Source organism: Malania oleifera, chromosome 1, assembly GCF_029873635.1.
Source record: "Malania oleifera isolate guangnan ecotype guangnan chromosome 1, ASM2987363v1, whole genome shotgun sequence".
Lineage (NCBI taxonomy): Eukaryota > Viridiplantae > Streptophyta > Magnoliopsida > Santalales > Ximeniaceae > Malania > Malania oleifera.
This window is the reverse complement of record NC_080417.1, coordinates 91,869,926-91,885,278: the sequence shown is the minus strand read 5'-3', so window position 1 is coordinate 91,885,278 and position 15,353 is coordinate 91,869,926.

Below are 15,353 nucleotides of genomic sequence, written 5' to 3'. Positions count from 1 at the left end.
CTTTCATAGGTTATTTATTTGTTTGTTTATAAAATTCAGATTAAATGAATACTAGACATTTTGGGAGAACGAACTAATATACATTATGGTAAATGATTACCATATTATAGTCATGAGACCAATCCATAGGATTTTGTTCGTGTGGGTTTTATTTAAACAAGGAGCTCATGATGGGTAAAGTTTCCTTATACTAGTATATGAACAATAAGGAGAGGTCCTACCCTCATCCTAGTTTTTTAGTATGATTCTCCATCAAGTCTCATATACGGAAAGGGAAGAGGATAGTAGATTCTCTTCAAAATCTATAGAATTTTTTACACCTTAAACGATATAAGCTTATCTATTTCATATACATGACAGATTTGAGTGATTGTTTTAATGTTCTAAAACTATTGTTCCGTTCTAAAATTAAAATTAGTTGGTATCAAAGCTGGATCCAAAAATCTTTCATGGTTATGTACATGAAACTCAGTTTCGAACTTGTTATGATTTCTTTTAGATTTGTTTTTTGATTCTTCATCTTGTCTTATGCTTGTATTAATTCATAACACGAACAAGAAAATAGGATGATTAGTTTGATATTTTCAACAAATTTAAATTTTGAACAAACTGAGTCATGGTTGTGAGGTTACTCAAAATTTTTTGGATGATTAAATGGATAAAGTTTTCCTTATTCTTGAGGAATGACTTGTTGTTTGATGGATTTATTTAAGAATTAAAAAAAAATCGTAAACCGAGTAATTCAGCCATGAGAGAAGAACTGAATACATGCTTGTGGTTCTTGGAAATTTAGGGGGATTAAAACATCTTATTTTTTAAAAGATTGTTTCATAAAATATGCATGAGTTTTTTCAAAATTAATTAATAAAATAATTAAAAACCCACCAAATATATTAAAGAATGGTGAAGAAATACATGCAGACTCGGATGATATGAATCAAGGTTGAGTACAATCCAAAACCAAGAATCGGGTGAAGAAGATGAAGTCTTTTACACACATTAGCCTTCCAAACACGAGGTTTGGCAGATGCAGATGCATAGTGCCCACTTGCATGCCACATTTTTTTTTTTCTGGATTTTGAAGTTTTCTTGATTTTCTCGAACATATGCCATAATTTTTAAAATTGCCAAAAAACATTTTTATAAAAAAATTGAAATTTTGAGTGTGTGTCTTATATTGTACTATTTGATTCTAGGGACGAAAATTTTTTGTGTTTATTTGTGAGATATCAAAGAGATATACTTAATGTGTACTCTCAATATTAACAATGTTAGAACATAAAATAATAATAATAAAATGAATAAATTGAAGTCTCCCATGAGTTTTATGCATACATGATAATGACGTTGATGTATTTGAATTTCTAATTTGATATGAAATTGAAATAATTGAAATCAATCAGAAATGACCATGATTATTTGAGAACTAATAAGTATAATTGATTGTGTCCTCACTGTCGACATTGAGTTTTGAGGACCCATTTGGATTGCCAACATTTAACTATTTTAAAATCAAACAAGTTAGAGTGCCAAACCATTGATATATCCAACTTATCCTTTTTTTTATATAAGAAACAGAGTTGTCACTTTATTTTGTTTTTAAAAAAGCAAAATAAAGGAAAACCTTTTTTTAAAAAAAAGAGATTAGGTTCGAAAGGTAACACTTCGAATTTCTTTTCTTAAGAATCCAAAGTATTAACAACCTAAAACACTCATTCCCATGAATGGTTATTGTGCTTATGTTGTGTGTGTGTGTACATCCTTAAAAATAGTTTATCTTTTGAAAATACATAACCTCTTTTGAAAAGGCTTTAATAGGATTTGTGCAAAGGTATAGGTCCTTTGAAAGTCCTACTACTTTAATGTCAAGTCAAAGCACAACCAAGAAGGCGTATATATATAACCAAGGACTTAAATTTTGGTTGAAATGTTAAAGTTTCAACCGAAATTTCGAATTTCGAGGGGTCCCAAAATGAAATTGAGATACAGATTCAATTTTGCGTGAATTCGACCGAAATTTCCAACAAAATTTCAAAAATTCCGGCTGTTCTTCTGAAAATTTCTAGAAATCATGGGGAAAAAAAATATTTGGAGGGAGGAATTTTAGTGTTGCTATCTGCCTTTGTTTTGTTTTTCCCACGTGATTTGTTGGCTCTTCTTGTGCAAGTTGTGCAACTTGTGAGTATATAGTGAAAAAATGGGATTTTGCAAAGATGCTCTGCAGATGCAAGCCAATAATTCCACAAATTCATCAAGAGGCTTAAGACCCTATCGGCTACCAATGAAAATATATACACAATAATGCAAACAAAAGGAAATTTTTTTTCTATAAATTAGTTTGTAATATGCATTAGGATACATACCACAAGGTCCTTGACAAAAGGCTTCTTCTTCTTCTTCCATCTTCCACCTTCAAACTTAAAAAAATTAATTAATTAATTAATTTAAAAAAAAAAAAAAAACACCCTAGATTTTAACTACCTCCTGCATCCACCTTCGAACTCCGAAAATCTCTAGCCTTCGACCCCCCTCCAGTGCTTCGACCCTCTCCTTCTAGCCTTTAGCTTCACCCTCCACCTCCATCTCCTAAGTTATAGACTCGCAGCTAGCAGCAACACCTCCCATTGCAGCAATCTTCCTCTTGGAGAGCTGCGAACAGGACACGGCCCAGTTGAGACTTGAGACTCGAGTCCACCTCCACGAGTAGCAACACAAACAAATAAAGGCAAATTGCCTTGTTTAAGCTTTAAATTTTAACTTATTTTTTTTATTTACTCAAAATTTCCCTTCTCCCCAATATATTTACAAGATTGTCTATCCTTAGAAGTTAGAACTTCAATACATTTTCCCTATTAACCTCTCCCATTTACCCCTTAATCCTAGATTGCTAGTAAATAGTAAATAGTAAATTTAGTAACTAAATAAAGTTAGAGTAATTTACTATTTATTAGCTAATTATAGTATAAATTAATAAATTATTTCATTTATTTGGATGTTTTAATTTTCAAAATTTATTACTTAATAGTAATTTTGTAAAAATTATTATTAATTTTGTAATTTTAATTTAATAATTTAATATTTCTCTTATTTATTAATTTATATTTATTTAACATCTAAATATTTTTCTTTTAAATAGAGTAACATTCAAATAATTTTTTAAAAAAGTTTTAGAGTAATTTAACACCTATTCATTATAGCCTAGTAATTAAATAAATTAAAGTAATTTACTACTTATTAGCTTAATATAGTTTAAATTATTTTATTTTGAAAACTAAGGTGTAGTCCCAAGAGGGGGATGATTTAGGTTTTTTAAAGTTTTTTTTAAATCTTTTTCTAAATTCACAAAATATAGTTTAAATTATTTTATTTTGAAAACTAAGGTGTAGTCCCAAGAGGGGGATGATTTAGGTTTTTTAAAGTTTTTTTTAAATCTTTTTCTAAATTCACAACCTTTTGTAAGTTTCTTAATCACACAAGAATGATTTGATTTTCAATACTTAATTAAGTCAATCACAATCCACACTCAATCAATGAATTGATCAAATACAAACCAATGATTCTTAATGTGATACTTTCAACAATGCCAAACAATACTCAATCAACCAACCAATTTACCAATCACAAGTTATTTAACCAATATTTTTGTAGTAGCACTTTCAATGATTCAGCGTATGAATAACTCAAGTTAGAGTTTGATTGTAAGGATCCGAATTCGAGTGAGTTCCTACATATAAATTTTTCAGCGGACGCAAATAAATCTAAATTATTTTTTATTACCAAAGCACTAATCAGTTTTATTACAAATATATGCCTCAATTATTAAAATACAAAATTCTAAAATTCTAAAATACACAAACATATTCTAAATTATATTATGCTAAATTTTTATTCTACTCTACTATTTCTATTCCTGCCCATGCACTTGCTACTCCAGATTTCTGGTACATTTCTCAAAATGATCTGAAATGTAAAATAATGATTGGGGTGAGACGACGCTCAGTAAGTAAATAAAATTATTATTAGTATGTGGCCAAAATGAGTTTTCATAATTTCGTAAAATAATATTTAATAATATAACTTCAAAAATTCTTTTAAAATAAATGTAAATTTAAAAATTTCTGTATAAAAACTTTTGTCATCAACTACAACAGTGAAATTTTATAATCATATATTATAACTGTTAAACTGAACTATAACTATAATATTCAATCATGTATATATATATATCCATATTAAATCATTAATTAGGTACAAATATGTCTCTATTCACATAAACATATACTTTTCCTTCAATTCATTAATAATTCTATATACGTAATTAAATATGTATATATACGTATTGTAAAAACCACACTTAGGCCTGTTAATCGTAAGTCATGTTTACCCCCATGACTGGATTGTGCAGTCCGAAAACTAGACTTAGCTGGCTGGCTGGTCAAACTAAATCAACGTACATCATCATTAAGTGAGATTTTCCCTATTAAACTCTGATCTGACCTAGGTGTGCATTCAGGAGAAATCCACTACCATATAAAACCACTCTGCAAACAACGTGGGTAGACTTTGATCTGTTTAAACTTTAAGTTGCAGTACCGAGCATTCGTAATTTTTTGTATTGGCTAATTTGTACAATTAAAATAATATCAAGAAAATCTCATTTTTACTCATATTTTTGTGAAATACGCAACATAAAAAAATTCAACTCATATAATATTTACTCATATTTTCGTAAAATATGTAACGTATAAATAAACTCATGCCACACAATTTTCGTGTAAAAAATATATTTTTAAATAGAAATTAATGATATAAAATACCCGAGGGGTTTAGAATATTTCTTAACTCAAAAATAAATGTAAGTATATTAAAGATAAAATTAGTATAATTAAATATGCGTAAAAATAAACTTATGAAAATTTTATGAAACTAACAAACATAATCAAAATTTCTTACAAATAAACGCGGGTATGAATTTTAAATAAAAATTTAACATAATCAAATTTACTTACAAATAAATTCGGGTATAAAATTTAAATAAAAATCATAAGATAATCAAATTTACTTACCTCTTCTTCTTTTTTTTTTTCTTTTTTTTTTTTTGAATATCGCCGGGTGTCCGCGTCCGTTTTACGGTCCGCGACTAATCCCACGCCCCGTGATGCTACCCCACACACCACAAGGAGGTTAATTCAGGAGCTAGCCGCAGGAATCGAACCGAGGATGCACAGATTGGCTCACCTCGTGAGAGGAAATCCCAAAGCCCGCCCTGCCAACTGAGCTACACCCTGGGGCTACTTACCTCTTCTTTTACCTTGTGCTACGAACACAATGATTATCTTTAAGAAATGAGATCGAAAAGAGTAAGTGAGTGAAAACTTACTCAAAAATTCTCTCTCCACCGCTAATTCTTTCACTCACTAATTCTTCTCTTTTTTTGAAAATTTTTATAAAAAATGAAGGTTGAAAGCTTCCTATTTATAGGAAAATTTTGGGGAAAAAAATAGAATTTGTAAAAATGTAAGGAGAGGGATGAAATTATAATTTTTTTAAATTAAAGAATGAACATAGGATGGGTTAGGTACGGGATAAGGATGGAGGTCATGTGAGAGTGCTTGTCACCACTCCCTTTAATTAATTTTTAATTAATTACTTAATTAATTATTTATTTATTTTTTTAAAATTATTATTATTATTATCATTGTTATTTTTAAGCCATATTTTAGTATTTTTTTTATAGAATTTAATTTGAATTTCAAAAACTCATGTGGGCCCCACATGGTCTTGTGGGCCCCACACAATTTTGAGATCCAAGTAGGTCCTATGTAACTCCAATAGTCTTCACACGGTTTTATGAGCCTTACATAATTTCGGGACTCATGTGGACCCCACACGACTTCGCGATTCATGTGAGCCCCACATAGGATACTTATATTATTATTATTATTATTATTATTATTATTATTATTATTATTATTATTATTTTACCATGTATTTTTACAAATTATGTCTGTCAAAACACAATTTTATGCATATATACTTATTTACGTGTACAAACAATGTCTATCTTGTTTATTTTATGAAATTCTATTTTGATCAGGCCGACCTCTAAGGAGCAACTGAGCCGCAATGGTCTCTGAGCACTCGCTAAGACAAGGTCTTTCTTAGGTATCAAACATGGAATCAAGGATCCTATAGAAGAGCACTTCTGTATTGATATTAAGTTAATGAGCATTTTTGTTATTTTATTATTATTATTATTATTATTATTATTATTATTATCATGCTTTAATCGTATATATATTTTTGGGTCATCACATTGGTAAAAGCCCTGTTTTTATGAACTTTATGCACTTCCTTTTAACCAAGGTTTCCAAAAATGATTAATCAACATACTCCCTTTAAGGTTCCCACAAAAGATCAGTTAACGTACTTCCTTAAATTAAAAGCTTCTCAATCTCAACTCTCAGCTTCGTGCACTTAGATACACAACCACACAATTTATATATGCAGAAAAATTAAAGAGTAAGGGTAGAGAGTGAGACCAAGCTTTTACGAGGTTCAACTTATACCAGCCTACGTCTTTGCCTTAAACAAGGCCACCTAAGGATTGCACTATAACGCTTCTTTACAAGCGAAGCAAATCGTTACAATCCATACTTCAATTAGGGTGGAGGCCCCTTTCCAAACGATACCCCACGCTTGGTACAACGATCCAATAACCCTGAACCGTCAAGAAAACAAAGAGATAAGAAAGAATTCTTATGTACAAGAAATGCTCTCTGATAGAGCTAGTTAGTACAAGATTAAGTATAGCTAATATTTCAAAGTAAATATCAAATAAGAATGAATTTGAAGCTCAAGAACGTCACCTGGTTTCTTCCTTTGATTTGAATAAAACTAAGAAGTTTTTGCTCTCAGATCAGTGATCAAAGACTCAGTATATCTTAAAAAATTCTCAACAAGAATATGTGTGCAAAAGGGCTTTGAGAGAGAGTGAACAATATAGCTTGAAAACTAATTTTCAATTCTTGGCGTATGATTTGATTTGAGAAACCATGTATTTATAGACTCAAAAAGTGATAAATTCGTGTTGCCCAAGTAACTTGGAGTGTTTCCCAAGTTTTTATAAAGTTTGAGACACAAGCAACTTGAATTTGAAATTTAAAAGTCATTTAAAAAACTAGTCATTTACGAGGGTCAGTTACCTGAACCCTTCGAGGTCAATCGCCTAACCTTTGAACACATTGTATTTTTTTCAATTCAAAATAGGGTCAGTCGCCTGAGGTGCCAGGGGTCAGTAGGCTGATCCTTCACTACCTATTCAAATTCAATTCAGGAATTTTGTTAGTCGCTTGACCAAGCACAGGGCAGTCGCCTGAACGGATAAAAATTATTGTTTTTCAAGTTTGTTTTCAAAATCCTTAGCCATCTTGCTTTGATACTTTTAAAAAGTATATTCCAGGATTTTCAAAGTAAGGTCTCTAAGTTCATATTAACCCCTAATGAGCATCAAAGTATTCAAAATGATATTTAAAGTGAAGTACTTACATAAGACTTCCTAAAGACATTAAAAACTCTTCAAACTTTGAAGTCTTCATGTATATCATTGCTTTGAATCATCTTTGCCTTGAGTTTGAGTATTCTTTAAGCTTCATATGTCTTGACCATCTTGGACCTCTTTGAACTTTCATTTAATTACCTTGTGAATGAAGTATAGCTTTTATGGCACTTGTGATCTTTGAACTTTCAATTCTTGCACCTTTTGAACTTGACATACTAGGTTTCTTGAAATGTCATCACTTAAACCATAACTTATTAAATTATCATTTATTTGTTATCATCAAAACAAGATTCGAATGTCATATTAGGCCAACACATTTATTTGACTAATTTAATTTCCAAAATTTATTAGTATTTTTTTTACATTATCATTACTTTCTTAAATTTAATTTAATATTTTAATGTTTGTCTTATTTGTTAATTTTATATTGATAAAACATCTTAAAAATTTCCTATTAAAATTGTTGACTAATTTAACACCTAAATTTTTATTCATTGTAACCTTGTAGGAAAGTAAAATTATCTGCAAAAATGTCTTAAGGAATAAAACAAGATCCAGCATGGGAACATGGGTACCCTATGCCCAATGTAACGAATGGATTTATTTGCAAATATTGCGGAATACAGATGAAGAGTGATGGTGCAACAAGATTAAAAATGTACTTGACAAATTATGACCCACAACATAATATAAAATTAGTACCTCCAGAAGTTAAGTAGGAAATGAAAATTGTTTTAGAAAGAAAAACAAAGGTCGAGGCAAAGAAAATAAAAAGAATGGAGGAAATAAAAAATGAATTGCATATGAACTTGATGCAACCACAACAAATTGATGAAGAGGATGATGCTGACGATATTGCATACTCGTCTGACATTTCTCCTTATAAAAGGTCTGTATACTGTCGAGCATTCTATACTTCAAAACATACAAAATAGGAAAGAGACTAATCTCGTAGGTTTGCAGGTAGACAACAAGGAGGCAATTTTGGGGCTAGTAGTAGTGGAGGTGACCTTCGATATATGATGTGATCTCAAAGTGTGAGAGAACTAGAAATAGAGTCATATATTTCAAAGTCTTCTCAATATTACAAGTTAGACGCAGCAAAACAAAAAAAAATATTAAAAAATTTATTCAAAGGAGGTAAAATAAAAGAAGAAATGAATAGGTTTGTAACATCCCTCAATAAAATACAACATAATAAATAAATGGTCAACTCGAACCCGTGGGTAACGGGGACTCCTGTTATATACAGCGGAAAACCTAGCAGCAGTAAACATAAAAATCCATACATTCATCCATAAAACATAATACCAGAGCTTTCTATTAACATCAATATACTGTTCATATGTACAATTTCCAAAAAGTCAAAATAACACTAGGACTATGCAACAAAAATCTCCTAGTCCTAGCTCAGGGCTTACCCTTCTAGTAGGAAAGCACCAATCACTCAACGGCGGCCCTGACCCGCCGGTCTCTCTGGGTTTCCTGAAAAATATATTAATGTTGGGGGTGAGACACTTCTCAGTAAGGGAAAGTAAACTAAATACAGTTGTGTGGCAACATGAATATTTAAAGTGCTTATACATATACAGTACATTTCATAACTTTGGAAATAATTATAATATCATGCTGGATAATCATGTATTTTCATATTCGTTAATAAATCATAACATACATAAACATTTGTTATAACTCGTAATACTGAAAATATACCCAGGATGAATAGCTAGCTAATGTCATGTATTACCCCCCATGATGGGTTGTGCAGCTGAAAGGCGGGACCCAACAATGGCTGGCTGACCACTGCCGAATCAAATATGTTTGTAAGTACGATGGACCCGCCACACCCTGGTCCGGACTGTCAGGTGGACGTCCACACTCTACTGAAAGCCACATTGACTATCCATCTCCCATCCCCTCATGGAATGGTTAGCACTAATACAGCCTCATGCCAAATCTGATCTACCCATAGCTACGGTACCAAGCTCCTGGTCTGAACTAAGCTAACATCCTGCTTGCAATAACATATAATACATGAACATACGTAACATCAACACGACCTCGTGCCGAAAACATAGATACGACCTCTCGTCGAAATCATACGTATGGCCTCGTGCCAAAATCATAGTAAATATATATATATGGTCTCGCGCCAATAACATAAATACGGCCTCGTGCCGATAACATGATAATACGGCCTCGCGCCGATAGCATAATAAATACGGCCTCGTGCCGATAACATCAATAAATACAGCCTCGCGCCGATAACATCAATATGGCCTCGTGCCGAATCATTTCAGGTATTTACATTCTAAAAAAAAATAACTCTTTTATCATATATTCGTCAAACTCAATATAGCATAACTCGTCTTTCCAAAATACCTAAAAATGTGTTTTACACGTAAAAGCATACATATCATATTTCATTTCATGTAAAATAATATTCATGCCACACATGCTCTGTTAAAAGTCATACTTCATATTCTAAAATCGTGCTTTTCTATCGTCTCATACATACATATACGTTTCATCATAATAGCAGTATTTCCCAAACGTACATTTCATCTATAATATACAGGTATACCATATGCTTGTCTGAAAATAAATTTACTCATAATCAATAATAATTTACATGAAAAATAACTGTTTTAGTTTACTCCCTTACCTGACTACTAAGAAAGCCCCCTAAAATCTTAGCCTGACCTCGTAGGATTTCCTACTCAAAATCCTGAAACTCAAAACTCCCAGTATTAATCATCAGTATTTTCATGCGTACGTCAATTTCTATAACTACCATAAAGTCTAATTTGTCTTAAAAAGTCTTACCTCAACTTTGGGATGAGTTCTAACTTCGTTTTCCAGACGATCCACTCCGGCAAACTTGCAGGAAACTTCGCCAGGAGCGTCGTGGTAGCCTCAGATCTTCGATCAAGTGTAAAACCAGCCCAAAATCGAAGAGAGAGAATGAGAGAGCCGAAGAGGAGAGAGAAGAGAGAGAGAGGCTTCTTAAAAAAATGAGATATTTCCCGGATTTCCATATTTATAAAGATCGTCGACGAGCCTGACCTTCATCGACGAGTCCTTCACCAATTTCGTCGACGAGACCCTGTACTCGTCGATGAAATTTAGGCTGCCTCAGAACCCCTCTCGGTATTTTCTCATCGACGAAGCCCTGTGTTCATCGACGAAATCTTTAAAGCCTTCGTCGAAGAAACCCTGTGTTCGTCGACGAAGCTTGGCAGCTTCCTTTCTTTTCCCTTTTTCAAAATTTCCTTTCTTTATTATTTAAATTTCATTTAAAAATTCAGGTCGTTACAAGGTTGATTTCAATATATATATTGTAAGAACCCGAACTGTGATAATGGGTTAGTAAATATAAAGAGAGAGAAATTTTGGTAAAAGAGCAGGTTCGTCGACGAAGTCGGATTTCGTCGACGAGGCCTCTGTTATTCTCATTGACGAAATTCAAAGCCTCGTCGACGAGAAAAAACCAAGGGGTTCATGAAAATTTAAATATCAGGGTTCGTCGATGAAATCGCTATCTCGTCGACGAAATCGCTATCTCGTCGATGAAATCCCTGAAGACCTCGTCGACGAGGACACCACTTCGTCGACGAAATCGTCCGGGTCAAGGGTCTTTATAAAGGATATTTTGGTTTGCTTCTTGGCTAAGTTTTTGGAAAAGCTCTCTCTCTCTCTCTAGAAATCTCCCTACACACTCTCTCTCTAATTTTCTTTGCCATTCATTGCCGCATTCGTAAATCCAACGATACTGCGAGGATCAGTGAAGGATTCTCTACGTTTCTACTGGATCGGAATCTTGTTTCAAAGGATTTCGGGTTTTGGGCCAAAATCGAGGTAAGGCTCGGTTTTCATTTCTGATTCAGTATATGTATAGTGGTACGGATTGTAAGTATGTTTTGTACTGTGGTTTGTAGATTTTGGAGTCTCGGTTCATAGTTTTGAGGACCGTAGAGTTCGTATTTGGATTTCGGGTTAAGGTAAGGGGATTCTGTTTATATCAGTCCATTTTTGAAATTAGGATCGGTAAACCTGTAGGCTACAATCGTATGTATGTTTTGGCTACTTATTTGGGGAAATCTATTGAGTAAAATGCAGGATTTTCGAGTTACATTTTTTCGAGAAAATTGGGGATTTCGGGTATCATCTCTATTTTGTTTGAAAAACTGTTGTTTGCGTTAAAACTGTATTATTGAGGTGACCATAATCCATATTTGCATAAACTGTATACTTGAAATTGTAATTGATATGATTTTCCGTAAACCAAATAAGTGTGGTATGTATGAATGTATGTATTTGTTCCAGGTATTTGTAAAACAGTTATGTGGTGGCTAATTACCATACGCTGAAATGTACAGGGACGTGAGTTCCCAAAATGATTCCAAGTTTTGTGAAATTGGCTAGGGGCGGCTAATTACCGTATGCCGAGAGTGGCCGGCTTTATATCCGGGTGGTGAAATAACACCAATATGTTCCGACTGGTCACCGGTGGGTGTGATCTACACCGTATGTACCAATGGATTCACAGTGGGCCTAGGTCGTCGCAGCGTAGTTGGCACGTGGCAATGTAATCGGGGTGAGACTAGGTGACCTTGTGTAGTTGCGTATATAGCAATGGATTCACTATTGGGCCTGAGTCATAGATCTTCGTAGTTGCATGTGTAGAAACGTAACTGCTGTGAGACTAGGTGACCTTGTGTAGTTGCGTATGATGCAATGGATTCACCATTAGGCCTTGATCGTCGCAGCGTAGTTGCGTATGTAGCAATGTAATTGCTGTGAGACGAGGTGACCTGGTGTAGTTGCGAACTAGTGTGACGACACTGACCGTATGTATGTATGTATGTATGTTGGGTATCGTATGAACTGGAATGGTTTTCTGAAAATACTGGAACTGTATGTATTTGTATTAAACTATATGAATTGTTTCAAATCGTACCATATGTATAGTGTTATGAAGTATGTAAAATGACACTGGTATGCCACACACTGATACAAACTGTTTTCTTCCTTACTGAGAGGTGTCTCACCCCGAATGTACGTACAATATTTTTCAGGGCCTTCAGGTAGCGGTAAGTAGCATCCTAGCGTTTGGAAGCAAGGGTGTCATAGCTACTGCTAGTACTGTCTAGGTACGAGTTTTGGTATCCAGGTTGTCAGGATAGTTTTGTAGACACCTGGGGTATGTTTTGTATTATGGGAATGTATAGCTTGTATAGTATAGACTCTGGTATGATATTGGTTATGTATAAAAGACCGCATTTCGCTGCGTATGTTGATGAGTATGGATTTTGTATGTATGTATGTAGGGCATCCGTTCACCCCACGGGGTCAGACCCTCTTTGTATGTTGTATCAGGTATGTTTTAATTGATATAGAGACAGGTTAGGTTACTTAAATTCACACCTGGAACCCACCTGCAGGTTCGGGGTGTGACAGCTTGATATCAGAGTTAACCAGGTTGTTAGGTCTTCTAGACTTTGTTAGGAGTATTGATGTGTACATACCAGAGTATAGGATGTAGTAAATGGGTAGTGTTGGTCGAGGGTTGTTTTGTTGTTAGATCGGGATGTGTCAGCGGTATTCCGTGTTTTTCCTTGAATGACGATTCCAATAAAGGTAGGGCAGATCATTGACGACTTTCGTGTCGGTGTGACGGGACAGGTTGAGACTTGTGAGAGTAATAGTTGACATGATTAGGTCTATGATTATGTTAACTGTGTCCGATATAGGAATTCTAACCGATTCCTATTTAGTTTTCAGTATGGAGCCCAAGGATAATAACTTGGAGAGTGGCTCCGAGGAGACGGCGAGCGACGAGTCTCCTTCTGTGTCTCGTGGTTTAGAGAGACAGGTGATCCAAGAGATTAGGAGGAGTGTTAGGAGACGCGAGAGCTCTCCTACTGATGCGGGGTGTACCATTGAGAGGTTCACACGCATGCACCCTCCGACATTCATGGGAGGATCTGATCCGATAGTGGCGAAGGATTGCGTTGAGAAGACCGAAAGGATTCTAGAAGTGCTCCACTGCATTGAGAAGCAGAAGGTATTGTACGCTACCTTCCAGTTGACTGGGGAGGCAGGGTGGTGGTGGACGGCAGTGAGCCTGCTGGAGCGACAGAGAGCTGGTCCATCTAGTATGACGTGGGGCCGTTTCAAGGAGCTATTTTTTGAGAGATATTTTTCGGTCTCCACTCGGGATGCGAAGGCCAATGAGTTTTCCGGCCTGACACAGGGTACTTTGACGGTGCAGAAGTATGCTGCTAGATTTATCGAGTTGTCTCGATTCACACCATACTTAGTTCCGAATGAGCACGAGAAGGATCGAAGGTTTGAGAGGGGTGTGAGGAAAGACATCTGCCGTCTGGTGGGGATGCTGCAAATCCGTGAGTTCTCTGTCCTGGTAGATAAAGCCACCATAGTTGAGACAGACCTTCGAGGAGATGAGGTAGTACAAGTTCAGGAGAAGAGGCCAGTATCTTCTGGTCCTCAGAGTGGTTCTCAACAGAGACAGTGGAAGAAGAAGAAGAATTACAGCTCTAGTTATCGGTAGAACACCGAGCAGCTAAGTTTTTAGGGGGATCCATCCTCTGCACCGTGTGTGAAGTGTCGTAAATGGCACGAGGGTGAGTGTCAGCCATTCTGGGGTGTTTGCTACAACTGTGGCAAAACGGGCCACATAGCGAAGAACTGCCGGGAACCGAGGAGGATTATGCCTGCACCGAGTCAGAGCAGTGGAACTAACCATGTATTGACTTGAAGAATAATATGATTTTAATAATAAGAGGGAAAGAAATAGAAACAGAAACAGAAGGAGGCCGTAGACTTTGCCGATGAGTGCATAAGAAAATTGGTCGACAAACACAGGGCTTCGTCGATGAGAAAATACCAAGAGAGGTTCTAGGGCAGCCTGAATTTCATCGATGAATACAGGGTCTCATCATCGAATTTAATGAAGGACTTGTCGACGAGGTGACGTGTCTTGTCGACGAAATCCCCTATCTATAAATAGAAAAATTTGGATTTTTAACTTACAAACGAAGCTTACTCTTCCTTCTCTCTCTCCTCTTCGTTGCTCTCTCTCTCTCACATCATTTTTGGGTTATATTTACACCGGATCGAGAATCCAAAGTCACCACAACGCTCTTGGGGAAGTTCTCTCCAAATCTGCTGGAGTGGATCGTTGGTGAAAGCAAGTTGGAAACCATCCCAAATCCAGGGTAAGGCCTTTTACTCAATATTTGGATTTGTGACAGTTGAGAAAAGTATTATACACTTAGAAATACTGAACTTTAATTCTGGGCAATGTTGTTTCCAGGGTTGTTGAATTGGGAACGTAGGGAATCATCCCTAAGTTGAGGTAAGGCTTTTAAGCCGAATTTGACTTAGTGATAGTTATAGAAAATGTTGTACGTACGAAAATACTAAACTTTAATACTGAGAGTTTTCATTTTCAGGGTGTTGAGTTAGGAACCCTACGGGTGCGGGGCAGTTTTATTAGGGGCTTTCCAGGAATCAGGTAAGGAGATAAACTAAACTAGTTCATTTTGAGAAAACGCATGTGTATTTATATATATATATATATATATATATATATGTATGTATCATTTGGTTTCAGGAAAATAAATAAATTTATATGTATGATTTATGTTTTGGAGAATATTGTTAAAATGATGGTATGTTGAATATGTGAAAATCCATCTGTGTGGCATGAGTATAAATGATATGAAATACTGCTTTTTGGGAATGTGAATGATATGAATTTTTATGA